Source organism: Carassius carassius, chromosome 1 (assembly GCF_963082965.1).
Source record: "Carassius carassius chromosome 1, fCarCar2.1, whole genome shotgun sequence".
Lineage (NCBI taxonomy): Eukaryota > Metazoa > Chordata > Actinopteri > Cypriniformes > Cyprinidae > Carassius > Carassius carassius.
The window spans coordinates 17,619,888-17,642,033 of record NC_081755.1 but is presented as its reverse complement, the minus strand read 5'-3'; the positions used below and the strand labels follow the sequence as shown (position 1 = coordinate 17,642,033).

The window sequence follows — 22,146 nt, the reverse complement described above, 5'->3', positions numbered from 1 at the left end:
GCCCACAACTCCACATCATCAGCCAACGCCCAACCACGGGCTTCCCAAGACATCACTTCAATGACCACTGAACTTCCAGCCAATCAGCAAACTCAGGAAACCCCTTTTTGACGACAACAAGTAACATACCTCCAGACTGAGCTGAACTGGTGTTTGTAATATAATTTTAACCTCATAGAGGAACTCAATGCCAGGGTTAATTAAGTGATTGTTGGTTGTTCGTGTTTATGCAATTTTACGTTTTGCTGTAAACTTGGGATTTCACATTTTCATTTTAAAAAATCTGGGTGTTATATTAGACAGTTCTGTCACCGATGGAGTTTTGGTTCCTTGCTGCTGCCGCCTCTGGCTTGCTTAGTTGGGGACACATCATTTACAGCAATATCGCTGACTTGATTGCAAATTATTGCACAGATACTATTTAAACTGAACTGTTCAAGTCTGCTTTATTGTCAATTTCCACATGTACAGTACATACATACAGAGAATCGAAATTATACAGATATAATTATGCATACAGATAACATTAACATTAAAGCCTAAAAAATCTAGATCAAATATAAAATGTAGATACAACTATACAATAAGGGAATGTAAAAACAAAAAGGCATATAATAAAATTAAAAATAAAGGTAAATAAAGCAGCGCAAGGCAAATGACAGATATAGTGCAAATCAATGAAGTGAACAACAGTGCAGATAAAAGTGCAAAAAAATCACTTATTAAAAAATACCTTAAGTCTGAGTAAAGTGACAAGTGACAAAGGGCTCGAGCAGTTATTTTATTTAACAGACTGATGAGGTAGTGGAATGATGTCAGTTCCATGCCGAATGAGGTAGTGAGCAGACCAATGCTGCACAAAGTGACTTGTGCATGCCATCATATAATTAGTGTGTTTGTGGGGGGGGGGGGGGGGGGGGGTCATAGTTCAGTGGGCAGAAGGGGGGGGGGGGGGGGGGTAAGTTCGGGAGGGAGTTCAGCTTCCTGACAGCCTGATGGATGAAGCTGTCCTTCAGGTGAGATATGTTCCATAAATGTCCTGGAGGGAGGGGAGAGAGACACCAATGATCTTCTCAGCTGCTCTCACTATGCGTTGCAGAGTCTTTCGGCAGGACGCGTTGCAGGCGCCGTACCACACAGTGATGCAGCTCGTCAGGATGCTCTCGATGGTGCCTCTGTAGAAGGTGTACATGATGGGGGCCGGGGCTCTGGCTCTCCTCAGTTTGCGGAGGAAGTAGAGACGCTGTTGAGATTTCTTGGCCAGTGCTGCGGTGTTTTCAGTCCAGGAGAGGACCTCTGTGATGTGCACACCCAGGAACTTGGTGCTGCTCACTCTCTCCACAGTCGCACCATTGATGGTCAGAGGAACGTTCTGAGTGTGTGCTCTCCTGAAGTCTACAACAATCTCCTTTGTCTTCTCCACGTTCAGAGACAGATTGTTGTCACGGCACCACTTGGCCAGACGGCTCACCTCACTCTTGTAGTTTGTCTCATCTTTGTTGCTAATGAGACCCACCACAGTCGTGTCATCTGCAAACTTAATAAAGAGGTTGGAGTTGTGTGATGGTGTGCAGTCATGGGTCAGCAGGGTGAAGAGGAGGGGGCTCAGCACACATCCTTGGGGGGCCCCAGTGTTCAGTGTGATGATGCTGGATGTGTTGCTGCCGACCTGTACAGCCTGAGGTCTTCCAGTCAGAAAGTCCAACAGCCAGTTGCACAGCGAAGTGTTGAGCCCCAGCTGAATCAGTTTGTAGATGAGCTGTTGAGGGATGATTGTGTTGAATGCTGAACTGAAGTCTATGAACAGCATTCTGACATATGAGTCCTTTTTGTCCAGATGGGTGAGTGCTGAGTGGACGGCAGTGGCGATGGGATCATCGGTCGACCGGTTGGACCGATATGCAAACTGGAAGGGGTCCAGGGAGGGGGGGAGGGCAGACTTGATGTGGTGCATGACTAGCCGTTCAAAGCACTTCATGAGGATGGGGGTAAGTGCAACAGGACGTGTAGTCATTGAAGCAGGATGGAGATGGCTTCTTCGGAACTGGAATGATGGTTGTAGTTTTGAAGCATGTGGGAACAACAGCCTGACTCAGTGAGATGTTGAAAATGTCTGTGAAGACATCAGTGAGTTCTGCTGCACAGTCTTTCAGTACACACCTAGGGATGTTGTCAGGACCCGTAGCTCTGCGTGAATTGATCCTGCTGAAGGATCTCCTCACACTGTCTGAGGTCAGCGTCATCACCTGGTCGCCGGGAGGAGGTGGAGTCTTCTGTGCAGTGGTGCTGTTTTGTTGCTCAATGCGAGCGAAGAAGGTGTTCAGCTCGTTCAGCAGAGAGATGTTGTTGTCACAGGTCCGTGGTGGGGGCTTGTAGTCCGTAATGGTCTGTATCCCCTGCCACAGGTTCCTAGTGTCTCTGCTGTCGCTGAATTGATGAGCTATCCTCATGGAGTGCTGTCTCTTAGCCTCTCTGATGCTACGGGACAGGTTGGCCCTAGCTGTTCTCAGGCCCACCTCATCTCCAGCTCTGAAGGCAGCGTTCCGTGTCTTCAGGAGTCTGTAGACCTCCCCTGTCATCCATGGCTTCTGGTTGGCCCGGACAGTGATGGTTTTTGTGACCGTTACATCATCAATACACTTGTTGATGAAGGCAGTGACAGTCTCTGAGTACTCCTGGAGGTCAGTGGTGTAATTGCATGTGGCAGCCTGTTTAAACATGTCCCAGTCAGTTGTGTTGAAGAAGTTTTGAAGAACCTCTGATGATCCTTCTGGCCACACTTTAATCTGTTTGTAAACTGGTTTGGCGACTCTAATGAGCGGTCTGTATGCAGGCATTAGTATAACAGTGATGTGGTCTGAGGCTCCGAGGTGGGGGAGGGGGAGGGCTTTGTAAGCTCCTCTCTGTGTGTTGTAAACAAAGTCCAAAATGTTATTACCTCGTGTTGGAAAGTTGATGTGCTGGTGTATTTTTGGAAACACATTCTTTAGGTCAGCATGGTTGAAATCCCCAGCTATAATGAGAAAAGCATTTAGTGCGTCGTTCCTGTTGCTGATAATGTTGAACGGGGGAATGTACACCGAAATGAGCAGTATAGCAGTATATTCCCTCGGCAGATAGAACGGCCGGCACTTGATAATCATAAACTCCACCAGAGGTGAGCAGTGTTTGCAGATCACAACAGTATCGCAGCACCACCCGTCATTGATGTAAACACAAAGCCCGCCGCCGCAGGTTTTTCCTCCTGCGACGAGAGCTCTGTCCGCTCGATAGCACGTCAGCTGGTCGAGCTGAATAGCGCAGTCTGGAACGCTTTTGCTGAACCATGTTTCCATGAACACAAAAACACAACAGTCTTTTACAGTCCTCTGAATTGAGTGTAGTAATCGAATGTAGTCCAGTTTATTGTCCAACGAGCTTACGTTAGCCAGTACGATAGTGGTGAAAGATGGCTTGTGTGGGTTATCCCGGATACCTCCGCGCTTACCCCTCTTTTGCTTCCTCTCACGCCGCTTGTGGCGCCTCCACTGTGAGCGAGATGCAGTAGTGGGGGTCGGTGATGGTGAAGGCCTCCGTAGCAGACCGAGATCCTGCAGCTGTTCCGCGTGCGCGGAGTTTAACTGTAAAAATGCGGTTCTGCCGACATCGAGCAGAAACTCGTGACTGTATTTGCGCTTACAGACAGGTACACGCGACGACAACATACAAAAACACTGCGACTCACAAGACAAAAAACACGAAAACACCGTTCTGTCGGGACAGAGAGAAGCCGCTGCATGTGGACGCGCCGCCATCTTGGTTAACTGAGCTGAATGATGACATAACTGAATTCAATTGATGAACTGTCATTTTGCATTATTTACACACTGTTTTCCTAATTAATGTTGTTCAGTTGCTTTGACACAAGCTTTTTTGTTTAAAGTGCTACATAACCTGTTAATCTGCACCCCGACCCAGGCGTCCTGAACTCCCCTTGTTTGCACTTATCAATATTTACAAATAGATTAAATGAAACAGGACAAATTTAATCTTATCAAACTATATATCATTATAAAGATCTAAGCCTCAAGCATTGATGACAGATCAATGTTTTTCAATGGAAAGCATATAAAGAATGTATCAGCTAAATTTGTGTAAGCAGTACACATTAAAACATGAAGAATGAAAATGCAGTACATACCAGATTCATCGTAATAACGAGTCATAAACAAATCCACAGCTGTAAATCCCTCTTTAGTTAAAAAGGTAAGGGTCCACTGAACGAAATCTCATGGAGCACGTTAAGTCCAACAAACAATTACGTTGTAATATGGATGATAATTCCTTTGTTTACGTTTCGGTTCTTCAGGGACAGAATTGTTTGTGTCCGTTATGGAATAACTCACGCTCAGAAACTGCTTCTTGGTAGTAAAAAAACGGCATGATTTTGTAACATACAGTGTCACAAACAGAATGAGATGATCCACCAAAAAAAAGTAAAAGATAGGCGGAAGGTTGTTTATTTGAATTCTATTGCTCTTTCGTGACGGCTCGTGACTCGCTCTGACACACCTGTCATATGATGGAGGCGAAACTTATCGATCGCCTTTTTCTTTATTTTTTTATTTTTCAACATTTGTTATATGTGTGTGAGTGTGTTTAATGTTGAATGTGCCTGTATCTGCATGATTACCTTATATTAGGCTATCAATGTGAACACCATCTATATGAATAGAGTGTGATTTATTGACTTTATGGCGCATTTATATGATTACCATCTCTACAAATGGCTATCAGCACGTATTTTCATTGTAATTCATTGTAAATGCTGCATTTTTACCAATCTCAGAATGTTCAGTAATTGGCATACATAGTTAAATCTTTTTTTTATTTTTCTTATTTATTTTCTTACTCAAATTATTCTTATTGTATCTTTCTAGTGCTCAAATAAATTACTTATATTACTGTATGTCTAAGTGTCTGTCTATTGTTTTATAATTGAAAAAAAATGCAGTGTTATGTTTAATGAATGAAATAGTTTGTAGAACCCTTCAATAAAGTTGGTAAATATTTTAATTTGTTTGGGGGGAGGGGTGGGGGGACTAGACATAGTCTCAGAAAAATGGTTGCAGGAATCTCATTTTTCATAATATCTCCTTCAGATTTGAAATAGAAACTCATGAGACCTTTGACTTTCAACCCATTACTTTTCTAGATTGCTCCAGGACTGATTTCATATATTTTTATATACATATAAAAAAAATTCAAGGCACTTCAGTGTCTATAACTTTTAATATTTTTGAGCATTATAAACATTATAAAAGTACAGCCCAAAGGGTCTTCTTTTCAAAGACACCAAAATTATGTGTGTAACACATTGAAGTAAGGAAATGTTAAAATGTTAAGTTAGGTAGGGCACTTTCAGCTGTCCCATTTGAGTCCCATAATGGGGGCTGCTGGCTAATCACATACATAAAGGTAACTTGACTTTACTTGACTTCACAGCAACTTGACTTTTGAAAACCATATTTCCCATGTTACAAAAAAAACAGTATTCTTTGAAACATTGCCAAGCTACGAAACATGTTACCTCTTTCTGACGCAGAAAAGCTAGTTTATGCATTCATGACCTATAGACTGGACTATTGTAATACACTTTTAGGTGGTTGTCCCTGTCCAGGTCAAGAAAATATAATCATATTATCCCAATTTTACAGTCTCTGCACTGGCTACCTATTAAGTTCTGTATCCGTTTCAAATTATTATTACTTACCTATAAGACCCTAAATGGTTTAGCTCCTGGGTACATAACTAGCTTTATACCACACTACAATCCATCATGCTCCCTAAGGTCACAAAACACTGGACTTTTGTAGTTCCTATTATAGCAAAGTCCACTAAAGGAGGTAGAGGTTTTTTGCATTTGGCTCCCAAACTCTGGAGTAGCCTTCCTGATAATGTTCAGGGTTCAGACACACACTCTGTTTAAAATATATCTACACTATATATATATATATATTTATATATATATATATATATATATATATATTTATATGGTTTCAATGGTAACAACATAAACAAACGTTACTGCGCACGCGCGTTTTTGTGGCCCTAACTTAACTTCCAGTAGACTTCCAAATATAATCAATAACAACAGCCAAGTCCCTCTAGAGTAGATTTTTTTTTGATAACAAACAAAATATGTTTGCTCTGTAAATCAGGTGGACTTAATGAAAATGCAAATTAATTATTTCCGAGCAGGAGATGCATAAAGGGTGAGAAATAGAGGTTTCCCCAGTAACAAAAATCTTTGGCCAAACATTCAAAAAATGCATCTCATAATTTGTGACTGCAGTTGTATCTGATCAAATGCCCATTATTATTCTGTAGCTTGGGTTAAACTTATTAATTTTACTTGGTTAGAACAGCAGCTACGCTAATTATGTCTCTATTTGTTTCTCTGTTTTGACACAGTAACTAGGATATACACAAGCTCCAGTCTGGATCCAGAACACCTAAGAAGAGGTGATGCCAACCCCTCAGAGGACCTCAGATGATGCTAACCCTGAAACAACGTACAGAACTACCAAATATTGCTACAAGTTTGATTACATCATATAATAATTGCTGTTAATAGTGTTCATCGTCTCTATGACACAGTCTTGTTTTAATTTTTCGGAAAATGTATGTCATATGCAAATTCTGACTCTACTGAATGTCTCAACAGAAATCGAGACTCATCAGACCAGGCAACATTTTTCCAGTCTTCAACTGTCCAATTTTGGTGAGCTTGTGCAAATTGTATCCTCTTTTTCCCTATTTGTAGTGGAGATGAGTGGCACCCGGTTGGGTCTTCTGCTGTTGTAGCCCATCCGCCTCAAGGTTGTGCGTGTTGTGGCTTCACAAATGCTTTGCTGCATACCTTGGTTGTAATGAGTGGTTATTTCAGCAAAGTTGCTCTTCTATCAGCTTGAATCAGTCGGCCCATTCCCCTCTGACCTCTAGCATCAACAAGGCATTTTCGCCCACAGGACTGTCGTATACTGGATGTTTTTTTCCCTTTTCACACCATTCTTTATAAACCCTAGAAATGGTTGTGCATGAAAATCCCAGTAACTGAGCAGAATGTGAATACTCAGACCGGCCTGTCTGGCACAAACAACCACGCCACTGAAATCACCTTTCTTTCCCATTCTGACATTCAGTTTGGAGTTCAGGAGATTGTCTTCACCAGGACCACACCCCTAAATGCATTGAAGATACTGCCATGTGATTGGTTCATTATATAATTGCATTAATGAGAAATAGAACAGGTGTTCCTAATAATCCTTTAGGTGAGTGTATATATATAATTGATACAGTAAAGTCTATGTAATGCAATTTTACATTACATTAAATTACAATACGGTTTCTGTATCTGAACACCTTCAAATTTGAAAAAGCCTAAACATTGTTTAATTTCTAGCTTTGTTTTATTTTGTATCTTTGTTAGCAAAACCCCAGCTTCATATGGTTATTATTAACATATTGAATCAATGTGAAAGTCCAACCTCAGTATGTTGAGTTGACAGTTAGGACTTTGCAGTCCAGCACAGATCAGCTTTACTCCTGAAACCAGCGGGCTATTGTTACTCAGGTCCAGCTCTCTCAGGGGGGAGTTTGTAGATTGTAGGATTGAAGCCATAATTTCACAGTGCTGATCAGTGAGATTACAGCTTCCCAATCTGAAAAAAGAGAGGGCTTTAGATATGCTGGTGTGCTGTTTTCCCTAACTTCCTTCACCAAAAAAGATCATTCTGATTGATCATTTAAAATAAAGCCATGACTTCATATTTCATGAAAATTGTATTATGCTTCAGCAAATTTATTTCTTGTTGTATGTTCATTTCTTGTTATATAAATATTGTGGTTATTATCATTATTATTGCTATAGTTCTTAACTAATAACTAATAACTAAAAACATCCAGGCAATTCTGTTGTGACAGATTGGAGCTAATCTCAGCTGTACACTTGTAATCCAGGAACAGAATTGCATATCCCTGGTTTAGATATTACTTACTGGACTACTGCTCACAATTGTGTCATTAATGAAGAACAGCTATAGTGCTTATACTAGATTATTTTGTGTCTTGGCATGAAAAATATCTTTCCTAAGTCAAATGTTTTAAAAATTAAGTATATGAAAACTGACTTTACAAAATTCACATTCCCAAGTGTATAATTGTTAATTTGAAGGAAATAAATGCTGTGGACAGCTAAAACTTATCTGTGGAATACTCATAATAAACCTTTACATTTTAAATTAAACTTATATTTTAAGAGACAGGTGGGTCGATCCTGAAGTATTGATAGTTTTGATATTGCTGGTGCATTCAAAGGAATTGGCCCTCACATAAAATAATCAAATCTGTAGGCATGTAGGCATTATCTTTACCAATTATTTTCTAGCATGAAATTGAATGTTAAAATAAGTTGTAAAGTAGAAAAATAAACTATATTAGTAAATAATTGTAAGCCCTCAATTGTAAGTCACTTGAGATATAAAAAAAGTTCAGCTAAATTATGCTCATACAAAAATAAATAAATAAACAGAATCGGTCGCAGAGAGTGTTCCCTCCTGACACTTCACTCAAAGCCCTAAAAACAGTTACATTTTCCAAAAGCACTATTACTTCTACTTTAAACTACTGCCATGTATGCAGTCAACTTAGTCTGATGCTTATCTGGATTCATTTCACAATATACAAATGGAAGATATACAGTCTTGTCTGGACGTATGTGGACACGGACTGAGTTTTTGTGCTATTGCCCTAATACACCACTACAATGGATTTGAAATATAGTTTGAAAAAAAAAATCAAGATGTGATTGAAGTACAGACTTTTAGATTTATTTTAAGAGGTTCCAAGAAAACCTTTACCATTTAGGAGTTACAACCATTTTAAGCAAAGTGCCTACAATTTCAGGAGCCCAATAGTATTTGGACAAGGTGACATGATTGTAAATATAAGCACAATTGTAATACTTGGATGAAAATCCTTTTCAGTTAATGACTGCCTGTAGTCTGGACCCCGTGGACATCACCAAATTCTGAGTTTCTTCTCTGGAGATGCTTTGCCAGGTCTTCACTGCAGCCACCTCTAGTTACTGCTTGTTTGTGGGTTTTTCTGCCTTCAGTCTTGTCTTCAATAACTGAAAAGCCTGCTCTGTTGGATTGAGATCAGGTGACTAACTTAGCCATTGAAGAATATTGAAGAAAATGTAATTCTTTCAGGGGTTACATTATCAATAAACACCAGTGAGCCCGTTCCATTGGCAACCATACATGCTCATGCCATAACACTACCACTACCATGTTTGACACTTGATGTGGTGTGCTTTGGATCGTGAGATGTTTCTTTCTTTCACCATACTTTTCCCTTACCATCAGTTTGGTACCAATCAGTTTGGTTTCATCAGTCCAAAGAATCTTATTACAGAACATGGGAGCCTTTCATATATGTTTTCTGGTAAAGTCTAATCTTTAAATATTAAAAAAGATTAAAGATTAAAAGCAAAAAAAAAAGTGAAAAAAGTGAAAAAAAGAACGTAAATAAACAACAAACGTAAATAAAGCAGCCTACAGCAATTAGGCTATTGTACAGAACGTAGCCTACATTTTTTAACCTGGAAACTATTAAACTGTCTGCAAATCTTTTTTGCTTTTTTTTCCAATTGTTTTACATGTTCTTGTTAAGGAACACAAGGATGTCAGCATGATCGGGGGAAAGTGGCTCCTTAGTCTGTTAACAATGTTACGTCTTATAGGTCTAGGGGTTTAACGGTAACGTAACAATATTAAGGATTTGGGAAGAGCATTTATCCGAGCCCCTGCCACAGCATAGCGCCGGCTGCAAAGAAAACACGCTCTGATGGCACAGACATTGCCGGGACACACGAATAACGGTGTGCTAAGAGACTAAGTTTTGTGAAGCGCTTCGTGTTTTCGTTTCACCACTGAATGGGATCCTCATCTGGTGGAATACATAGATCCAGCAAGAACTGTTCCCACTCGTCTCGGCTGGACTTCATTGGTAGCACCACTCAAACAGCTTCCAAATGACATCTTGATTCCTCATCTCAAGGCTGGCAGCCTTATTTATAAATTAATGTGCAGAAACCATCCTAAATTTAATCTTACGATTATTTCTCAAATATACGTATGTGTGATTTGTAGAATGAACGTACGCACAGAAAACGCACATATGCTTCTCTTTCAGATGTGAAATCTATAAATCGCAAATGATCTTGAACTTGACTGCAACTGGATAGATTCAGTTCCTGCATTGTTAACAACTCCTAATTAATGACAGCCCCTCCCTGGCGCATCCCCCTGAGGAGAGACCTTCTCTCTCAGGGGCTTGGCACCATTTGACACCCACGTCCAGATCTCTGGAGCCTCCACGTGTGGCTTCTGGATGGGACGCGGCAGACCTAAGTGATCTGCCCCCAGCGGTGGTAGACACTATCATTCAGGCTAGAGCCCCTTCTACGAGGCAGGCCTATGCTCTGAAGTGGAGTCTGTTCACGAATTGGTGTTCTTCTCACCGAGAAGACCCCCGGAGATGCCCAGTCAGAGTCGTGCTTTCTTTCCTGCAAGAAAGGTTGGAGCGTGGGCTGTCACCCTCCACCCTGAAAGTGTGTGTGGCTGCCATTGCAGCCCATCACGATGCAGTGGACGGCCGGTCCCTGGGGAGGCATGACCTGATCATTAGGTTCCTGAGGGGTGCCAGAAGGTTACATCCTCCTAGGACACCCCTGATTCCCTCCTGGGACCTCTCTATTGTCCTGGCGGGACTTCAGAGGGGTCCCTTTGAGCCGCTGGATTCAGTCGAGCTTAAGTTCCTGTCTCTCAAGACAGCACTCCTGATCGCACTCACTTCCATCAAGAGGGTCGGGGACCTCCAAGCATTTTCGGTAAGTGAAGAGTGCCTTATGTTCGGGCTGGCCTACTCTCACGTTGTCCTGAGACCCCGGCCTGGATACGTGCCTAAGGTTCCCACCACTAACTTCCGAGACCAGGTGGTGAACCTGCAAGCGCTGCCCCTGGAGGAGGCAGATCCAGCCTTGGCGTCGCTGTGTCCCGTAAGAGCGCTTGGCATATACGTGGACCGCACCCAGAGCTTTAGAAGCTCTGAGCAGCTCCTGGTCTGCTTTGGAGGTCCGCAGAAGGGGAAGGCTGTCTCTAAGCAGAGGTTGGCCCACTGGATAGTGGATGCCATCGCCTTGGCTTACCATTCCCAAGGCGAGCCGTGCCCCCTGGGGGTGAGGGCCCACCCCACACGGAGTGTGGCCTCTTCCTATGCACTGGCGCATGGCGCCTCTCTGGCAGACATCTGTCGAGCTGCGGGCTGGGCGACACCTAACACCTTTGCGAGGTTTTACAACCTCTGTGTGGAGCCAGTTTCTTCCCGTGTGTTGGGTAACAGGTAATTGGCGGGAAGGGCTGGCTGGGTGTCACGCTTGCTGTGCCATTCCCCCTAACACGGGGATGTGAGCACCTTTCTTCTCCCAGTAGAGTTCCCCGGTTGGCGTACCCTGGTCGAGCATCCTCCACCACCTTCGGCAGTCAGACTTGGCGGAGCAGTCTGTCGCCAGGCCCAGTACTGGCATTAGCATGCCCGGAGTTCCGGTCAGCCCCGGTACTGGGCTAGGTGTTCATATGGGTTGGTTCCCTACGGGTAATCCCATATGTGTATTCTTCCACGGTAGGGTTTCCCTCTTGGCAAACCCGTGTCTTCCCTTGGCAGACCCGTTCTGTCAGTCTCTTCTGGCAGCCGTTCCATCCCTACTCCAAGGTAGGACCTGCCTCAGAGACCCCTTCCATATGTAGTACTGCCCCCTGGGTCAGTCCATATCGGTATATCTACATGTCACCTCCCTACGGGTAGGATGTGGTCTCCGTAGCGACCTTTTTCTGGGCTCGCTTCCCCATTGTCTTGCCAGCTGAAAGAACAAATAGGGAAGATTTGAAGCAATCTTTCTCTGAAGGTTGAAATCCCTTCCATTAACTTTATGTGGGTGGAACAGCAGCGTGGCCTTCTCCAGCAGCGATGTACTCACCCTTTAGCCACTTCGGTACCAAGTTCAGTGAATTTGCGCTGGGGCTTTGGGAAGGTTACGACCTTAAGCGTAGCTTTGTGGCATGCCAGGGCTTGTCGACTATTGCTGCGCCACAGGGTTGTGACGATGTTCAGGTTGTGGCGTTTTCCATAGGACCCCATATGTCGTTCGACATAACTCATAGTGACCGACAGATAGGGAACGTCTCGGTTACGTACTTAACCCTCGTTCCCTGATGGAGGGAACGGAGACGTTATGTCCCCATGCCACAACCTTGAACCGTTCGCTGTTGCTGGGACACGTTCTCGGCTCCTCAGTGTAAAACCTAATGAGTGGATGCACCTGTCGCCCTATTTATACCCGTGGCACGGGGAGTGGATCAGGTGTGTTAATCCACTAGCCAATTTTCATTGGCGTTTTCTCTTAAATTCAGAGATGATTGGCCTCCCAAGTGAGACCCCATATGTCGTTCGACAGTTATTTTCAAAAGTACAACTTTGTACCATACCCTCTCTGCCTTCTGTAAGTATGATAACGATGCGTCCTTTAAGGGTGTATAAGGTATAAAGTTGTAAAGTTAAGGTTATGAAAAATAGCAATGGTGTTATATATGTTGAACTGTATAACTAGAGCTGAAACAATGAATCGATTTAATCGATTAAAATCGATTATTAAAATAGTTGTCAACTAATTTAGTCATCGATTCGTTGCTAAATAACTTTTATTTGCAGTAAGCGGCTCATTTCGTGCATATTTCAAATCTGCGGTGACCAAAGTGTGGCAGTAATGAGCCACCGGAGGTTTTACTCAGCCAGTACAACAGGAGAAGTAGCGAATAGCCAATAGCTGGCCTTGTTTTATGTCACGTGCTTCCCGAACAGCGTCTCTGCAGCCATAGACATCATATGATGTCTATGTCTGCAGCATTCAGCGTGATGTGGGAGTACTTTACATTGAGCCTTTAAAAAAGAAGAGTAACCTGTAAACTCTGCACTACTGCACTGTTTAAGGGGACGTTCACATATCGCGTCTTTTGCGCTCTCAAGTTCGTTATTTCCAACACCGCACCGCATCGAGTTAAAAACATTTCAACTTTTCAGAATGCAGCAACCGCACCGCGGGTCATGTGAATTAGAACTAGAACTAACCAATCAGCTTCATCCTTTCCCGTAACAACGTTAAAAGCTCAGTCAAGATGAAAGGAACAGCTGATCATAGTTGTATATGGATTTCCATTTTGAAATAAATTTAGTAGCAGAGCTACTGCAAGCGATTTTTTGAGCTGCAAATCCATTTATCCTTTGCTGAAATTTCCGCGTCTTCAAGGAGAGAGCACGTCATGGTTGCTTAGCAAAGGCAGACGCCTCAGGGGCGCTTCTGCGCGAGCGCTTTGGAAAGGAGGAGAAAGCGGCGCGCCTAGCGTTTTCCACGCGTTTTTAGGCGCGATTTGTGAACGGCCCCTAAGACTTTCATTTGTGCACATTCTCCAGTACAATGTTGTTTGCAAATGTTTAGTCGTAAAAGCTGATAACATTGCTTTTTAACAGTTAATATTTAAAGCTTTACAAACATGTTCTGTGATCAGTTTGTCGTTTACCAGTTCAAAATTCAGTCGTGCAGCCTAATTATGACTGAATGAGAGAGGTAAATGTAGATATTTGAAATGCACTTTTTTTTCTAAGTATTATTCACTGCTCTTTTTCACACAGCAGGTTTTTTGTGTATGTCCTATTTTTTTTCTGGACAACCTTCTGATGGATTTTACTTTAAATTGTGAGTTCCATTCAGGTTTCATACCATTGGCACTTTTTTTGAAGGATTGTTTACAATTTCACAGCAAAAGCTATAAAGCTTTTTCCCAGTAAATAATAAAATACAAAGCACTGCAATTTTATTCTGTTTTATTCTTATTCTTCGTGAAAATATGTTCTGAAAGATTCCTTAAGCTTTGTTCGGGATGTTAAACTACTTTAGGAGCTCTAAGGACTGCCATGGTGAAAACATTATTTGAAATCTCCTTGTGAAGTTTGCTAGAGTATGGGTCAGTGTTCTGATTGCAGAAGAGTTCGACAAAGGATTACTAACACAATAAAACAACTCCAGGTATATTTTTGATGAGGATATGACAGTGCAAAATATTTAAAATCTCTTAAATCTATGCTGAATGATAAAGACCATTTATTAATAATTTACTTGGGGAAAAAATGGAAAAAACTAAAATATAAGTACATAAACCGATTAATCGATTAATCGTAAAAATAATCGACAGATTAATCGATTATCAAAATAATCGTTAGTTGCAGCCCTATGTATAACTATGCATAACTATGTTAATGCATATATATTGTTTGCGTTTACTCTGAGTCTTTGGTGTTAAACTCTATTTTGGATATTTTTTAGATAATAAGAAACTGGACTGAAAAAAAAAATCACAGTCAAATGTAAATATGTTAATTTTTGCATACTCACAGAGCTTTTCGGCAGTTTTTCAAAGCAGGTAACAGTCTCCATCTACCCTCTTTTGATTTGATGTACTTTTTAAGGTATAGCTCATCCAGAACCTCCTCTGACATCAGAATCATGTTTGCCAATGTTGAGCATTGGGCAAGAGAAAGACTTTTACTTTTTGCTTTAGATTTTAAAAGCAACTGTACTTCTTCAACTACAGAGTTATCCTTCATCTCAATCAAGCAGTGTGACAGATTCATCCATCTTTCAGGACTGACATTGCTTTTTTGACCTCGTTTGAGGTTTTGGATTATGTTCTTGATTCACTGCTTCCTTCAGAAACACATCAAGAGAAACTTTCTCACACTGAGTTCTGGACTTTCCTGTCAGGAACATTTGCAGAACCTCACTGTTTTTGTGTAAATAGCAGTAAAACACATACAGTGCTGCAAAAAACTCCTGAAAGCTCAGATGTACAAAGCTGTAAACCTTCCTCTGATAAATCACAGATTCCTCTCTAAAGATCTCAGTGCAGATCCCAGAATACACTGAGGCGTCAGTGACGTCTATACCGCTCTCTCTCAGGTCCTCCTCATAAAACATCACATTGCCCTTCATCAGCTGATTGAAAGCCAGTTCAGCAAGTTTCACAATCACTTCTCTGTTGGACTGCAGGAGTTTCTCTGGATCTCTCTCTTCATACTTCTGGTTCCTCATCTTTGTTTGAATGAGCAGGAAGTAGATGTACATTTCAGTCAGAGTTTGAGGGATTTCTGCACTGAGATCTTGTTTCAGGATGTTTTGAAGCACAGTGGCTGAGATCCAGCAGAAGACGGGTATGTGACACATGATGTGGAGGCTTCTTGCTCTTCTGATGTGTGAGATGATTCTGCTGGCTTGATGCTCGTCACTGATTCTCTTTCTGAAATATTCCTCCTTCTGAGGGTCATTGAATCCCTGAATCTCTGTCACACGTTTGATGTAGTTGGAGGGGATCTGATTGGCTGCTGCTGGTCTGGTGGTGATCCAGATGAGAGCAGAGGGAAGCAGATCTCCTCTCAGGAGGTTTGACATCAACAGACCCACTGATTAAATCTCAGTCACATCAGAAACTTTCTCACTGTCTGAAAACATCAGTGAAATTCTGCTTTCATCCAGACCATCAAAGATGAACACAACTTTACATTCATCATAAATCTTTGAGTCCAGATCTTGAAGTTCAGGATGAAAGTCAAGCAGAAGTCTTTGAAGACTGTACTGATGATCTTTAATCAAGTTCAGCTCTCTAAATGTAAGCACAAACATGAAATCTACATCCTGATTGTCTTTTCCCTCGGCCCAGTCCAGAATGAACTTCTGCACAGAGACGGTTTTTCCAATTCCAGCGATGCCTTTAGTAAGAACAGTCTTTATTGTGTCTTTCTTCTCTCTTCTCTTCTCTTCTCCTCATATCCTGGTTCAGGTAAAGGATTAAAGATGTCATTGCAGTTGATTGGAGTGTCTTGGAGTGTCCTGTAACTTTTCTCCATCTGTAGCACTTCATGTTCTTCATTCACTCCTTCACTCTCTCCCTCTATGATGTACAGCTGTGTGTAAATCCTGTTCAGGAGGGTTTGATTCTCTTGTAGTTTGACTCCCTCAAATAAGCTCTCATACTTGTTCCTCATTCTAGTTTTGTGCTTGTGCTTCAGTAGATCAGCATGCACTGTTGGGCCTGAATTTAGCTGCAGGTCTGTTTCTGTATCATGATGATTGGTGTGGCTCTGACAGTAAGGGAATGTGCCAGTCGTTGAGTTACCACTGAAAATGCATTATATAAAAAAAAGATTTAAAAAAATATATATATTTTAGTATCCAATAACAGAAACAGTGACATGGTCAAAAAGCTGTGTTCATGTGAAATTATTTTTAATTTAAACAGTGACAGACCAGCAATCACAGATTCAATAAGTTTTTGCATTCTTTTGTTGAACATTAAAACCCCCATCACCAGAAGAGAGATGATTGTGGTCTTGGTTTTTAGAGCACTAATAAAGGTTTTTATTTATTACTATTGCTTATGCAGAGGCTACATAGTAAAACATACCATTGCTTTGTAACGATTTGTATTGTAAAAAGCGCTATACAAATAAACTTGAATTGAATTAAACTTGAATCACAAAAAACGTGAAGAAAAATGGACTGTGAAAAATGGACATTGAGCATATTGGTCACTATTAGAAATTCTGCACTATCCATAGCCAGACATCACTGCAAAAAACTTTGGGAGCTGCTGATTTAGGATCAAGTTTATTTTAAACCAGAATTTTCCAATTCATCATTTCAATGATTGAATTCAAAGCATCACAAGAGACATAGCAAAAGCCACAAACTCTCTCTCCGTTTGTTGAGAGAGTGATTATGTTAATGAAGTTTTTGACTAAAAAGTTGACAACTGTGATGCCGTCTTAAGTAATTTATAGGATCGCTGATCAAAATGATAAAATATTACAGTATAAATAATTACAGTGCTAGAATTAGACATTTTGATTATCCACAGCATCCCATCCAGTCATCGTGGCAACCAGGTTGTGAACCACTAAAAAAAAATTTTATTCCAAACCAGACTTTTCACATTTCTATTTTGAGAATTAATTATAATTTATGTATCATTCAATTTTTTTTAACAAAGGCCTTTTCCTGTAAGGTTTTCTTGCTGTAAATCATAATATTAATTTCTGTCTTATTAAAAAGGAGAACATGATTTCATTGGATGATATTTTCTGTCTAAAGTACATCTACTGTCTTGTAATATCTGTGTACATTCTGTGTTCCTGTGTTAAATGTCTGGTACATCAAGATCATATACTCACACAGGGTCAAAACGCACTGCTTCAGTCCCGAACATGGGTGGATCAATTGGGGATCGGTTGCTCTTTATGGACACACCGTTGAATATTGGAGATGCTGCTCTCTTTCTCTTCCTGCTGATAAGATAAAAGAAAAAGACAGATCAGACTGAACTGACTGAATGTATAAGAACCTCTCGGGTTACCCATGTAACCAAGAGACGTTGTGTCCTCTAGCGGACAGTATAACATATATATATATATATATATATGTGTATATATATATATATGTGTATATATATATATATATATATATATATATATATATATATATATATATATATATATATATATATATATATATCAAGTATCATACAAGTATAATATACAAGTATAGTATCTTATGGAAGTATCGGATTGGGACTCTGTATCAGCAGATATTCAATAGCTTGGATCGTGTCGGGGTCTCCAAAGACCTGATCGGGACATCCATAATTAGTCTACGAGCTCATGCACCACAAATTCCTAAACTCAAAGATACTGACAAAACCTGACTCACTGCTGAGTTAAAAAGACTTGCCTGTTTTGACGTGAAGGGGCTGATTTCCAATCCCCTGCTCTTCTATTATATGTAATCATAGTTTTCTTAAAACTAGTGTGTCTATTCTTGTATTTGTTTTATAAGCAATGTCTGTATTTGGTGTCTTTGAGGTGACTGAGAGTCTGACCGGAATGCAGGAACATTGTTTACTCATTTAGCCTGGCTTCCAGAGAATAAATATGTATTTGTTTTGTAATAACTCATCTGAATCATTATAAAATAAAATACTGCCTTTTATAGATTATCAGTTTGAACTTTGTTCTTATTTTTTATGTGGTTCTCGTGATAGCTGTATGAGACATGGAGACAATCCCTGTATTCACTAACTCTTACATATGCTTAATGTTTATTATTCTTTTTTATGTTAACAGCACCATTTATTGCTATATGCTCGAACTCTGACATCGAACCATGTATGCTTTGCTCCATGTGAATGAATTGTTCTGTTCCAGTAATATGCTGCAGCTCTAAATAAATAAATCTAAATCAATGTTTTGTAGAAATGTAAACACAGATAAAAACGCTTTCTATGAGGGTTAGGCAGAAGTGCCAACATGTGTCTGTCTGTGTGTGTGTGTGTGTGTTTCGACATCCCAATTTGTGTCCATTTTGGAGCAGATTGTTTGTTGTTGGGCAAATGTATTATTTAGAATTTATTATCTTGGATCAATTACTTAATATAGTGTGTGCTATATAATACTATTGAATTATTGATTATTGCTGTATGATTGATTGTCATATTGATTGATTAAAAAGCATTGTGTGTTTCTGGTATAAATTCAATAGTAAAACACACACACACACACACACAAACACACTCCCTGTCAGTTTTTCAGATTGTAGGGGCAGTACACCAATACAATATTTAATCTAGGGCACCAACAGAGTCTGTGCCCAGAACTACATGATACTTACAGAGAGTCAGAGGTCACAGCAGCTCCATCACTGAGAAGAGGAGGCTGAATCATGGAGTTGTTAGTCTTCATAGACACACAGCTGAATCCTGAAGACCCTACTCTCTGAGCGTCAACATCACTGAGAAGAGGGGGCTGATTAATGGAGTTGTTAGTCTTCATAGACACACAGCTGAATCCTGGAGATGATGCTCTCTGAGTGTCAACATCACTGAGAAGAGGGGGCTGAATCATGGAGTTGTTACTCTTCATTGACACACAGCTGAATCCTGAAGACCCTACTCTCTGAGCGTCAACATCACTGAGAAGAGGGGGCTGATTCATGGAGTTGTTACTCTTCATAGACACGCAGCTGAATCCTGAAGACCCTACTCTCTGAGCGTCAACATCACTGAGAAGAGGGGGCTGAATCATGGAGTTGTTACTCTTCATTGACACACAGCTGAATCCTGAAGACCCTACTCTCTGAGCGTCAACATCACTGAGAAGAGGGGGCTGATTCATGGAGTTGTTACTCTTCATAGACACACAGCTGAATCCTGAAGACCCTAATCTCTGAGCATCAACATCACTGAGAAGAGGGGGCTGATTCATGGAGTTGTTACTCTTCATAGACACGCAGCTGAATCCTGAAGACCCTACTCTCTGAGCGTCAACATCACTGAGAAGAGGGGGCTGATTCATGGAGTTGTTACTCTTCATAGACACACAGCTGAATCCTGAAGACCCTACTCTCTGAGCGTCAACATCACTGACAAGAGGGGGCTGATTCATGGAGTTGTTACTCTTCATAGACACGCAGCTGAATCCTGGAGATGATGCTCTCTGAGCGTCAACAGTAGTCTCCTCCTCTCTCTCCTCACACACACTCATTTCATAGGCAGGTTTCTCCTCCTCTTCCCACTTGATGAGAAACTTGATTTCAAGCCTGTAAGTTGCAGAAGATATAATACATAGTACAGAACAACATTTGAATTTGATCATTTAAAAATCAATTATTGGGTTTTACTTTCTATTTTATAATTTGTATTTATTCCTCTTTAACTTAACCTGAATGGTTCTCAATCTGTTGCTCTAAATCAGGCGTCTCCAGTCCTGCTCCTGGAAAGCTACTGTCCTGCAAAGGTCAGCTTCAACCCTAATCAAACACACCTGAACCAAATAATCAAGGTCTTAAGTTATTTGAAGGTGTGTTGAAGCAGGAAGTTAGCTCTCCAGAAGCAGGGTTGTAGATCCGCTGCCTGGCCCACACATCCTCGCCGTGGCCGGGGGGAGTCAAAAGACAACCGCCCCTCCGGGGGAGACCCGTTCGCGGGGTGACCATTAGCAGTCCGTGAGCTCGAACGACTAAGTCGGAAATGCGGGCTTTGGCCACACATCCACCCTCCTTTCTAGATAATGGGGATATAGTATAAATGTCGCCCAAAACTTCTGGCTCGTATACTGTGGATATTTTACGTGTTTATGTGATTATCCTGTGACGTAGTCTACTGTATTTTCCAAGTCAAACTGCATAATTAGCCATTCACTGGATATGACACAAAATATTAAATGGTTTAAGTCAATCTGAAACGACGTTTGCCACATATTTTCTAAATATATATATACATTTAGAAGGTGGCTGGACCATTTCCATCCATTTATGTGTTACAGTTTCCGTATAGGCCTAAGAGATAGATAATGATCTTTAATTAACTTTGACGTGACTTGAGTTCGACTTCAAGTCTGTTCCGTCACAAACGCTCCTTAGTAAAATACTGCAGCTCTTAAACCAAAGTTTTAATGAACTTACCGTTTTCCGATTTTGAGTTTTCTGAAGATGGCGTTTGACACAGCCGCTTTCAGTTTCACTTCATCATTAAACAGTTACGCCCAAAACCGCACGTGATGACGTTGGACGTGTTATTGAACATTTGCGTTGTGGCGTGGTTTTACCAACGCTTGAAATGTTTTTGCAGTCGCCGGGTGCTTCTCAAATGCATCCTAGTGAGGATTTATATGTTCATGCCTGTGTTATATGTCTTAAAATAACATAACATTAGGATGGGAGTAATTCGTTTATGACCATAGATGCAAGAGAAAATAGTATTCCATGCTTTAAATGTATTCCACATAGGCATCGATTTCGGGGGGGACGGGGGGATTTCGTCATGAGTCATTTTGTACCCACCACTTTTTTTTTTTTCTTGAAAACCTCGAGTTCAATTTAGCCGTTCTGCTGCTGCGCTGGCTACATGCTTTTCTGTTCATTAAAACTGCAACAACTGTAACATTATTTTCTCTATATGACTATCGCGCTTCTTTTTTTTAAAGAATGTTTTTCAAATGAGTTGACAGTTTGGAATGGACAGTGAACGAGCGGGAACGAGGCTACCTAGTCTTTGCTGGGATTGGCCAGAATTTCTGGCGAATGTATCATAGACGAGCAAGTCATTTAGCCTTCATACAATATCACAAGGTTGCATCCAAGTGCCATGGACTATAACATATCAAAGTGATAACCTGTAGAACAAATGGATGTTGTTGTACACACAGCATGGGTCTGCAGACCATTGACACAAAGGTAAGATGCGATAACTTATGTTTATTAAGATTTGCTGGTATTATGGCTAGGTCTTGTGCATTTGCACACAAGGGATCGGCTGTTTTAATTCTTCTCTTGCAATTAATGTTACGTTAGACTTCCTTAGCCACCAACTTAATTAGCTAGTTACGGTTTGCGTTCATACAGCAAGTATTGGGGGAGATGATTGTTGAGTAGTCAGTATCTTGTTTAATTATTGCTTGAATCTATTGCTGAATTCTGGAATAGTTGTGATGATGATGATGAGGAATGGATCAAGTTTTAGTCAAAATGCCTGATGTAGATTGGATGGATGCATGTTGTTGTGAATTGAGAGCAGTCAGATCATGGTGTGATAGTCAATAAATAGTGTTCATCTGTGCTACACGTATTTTTGCTTTTTCAATCTTGATAAAATTTGTAGTGCTTAAGTTGTGTTGTGTGTAGATATGGTAAATTGTACTGGGAATTAAATCAAATTATTACATGGCTTGGTTGAATTCCACTGTAGAATGAAGTCTGTTATTTCTTGATAATAACACCGTTGCCATGAAAAACAGAGCGTTACTATGGACGCGGCAGGATTCTAATCGTAGAGACGGAACTATTTTCTTTAGCGGACGCAATACAATCGTGTTTAAATCAATAAACTCTTTTTTAAATCAATATTTTGTGTCGAATTATTGATTTATTTGGTGGGTAGCCATGTA

The 22,146-nt window shown here is 40.8% G+C and overlaps 1 pseudogene; it reads right to left on the bottom strand.

The window, feature by feature from the left end:
• The window catches only part of LOC132140589 (NACHT, LRR and PYD domains-containing protein 3-like), a 59,735-nt pseudogene extending 39,940 nt beyond the window's left edge, over nucleotides 1-19,795 (bottom strand).
• Nucleotides 19,796-22,146: the final 2,351 nt, after the last annotated feature.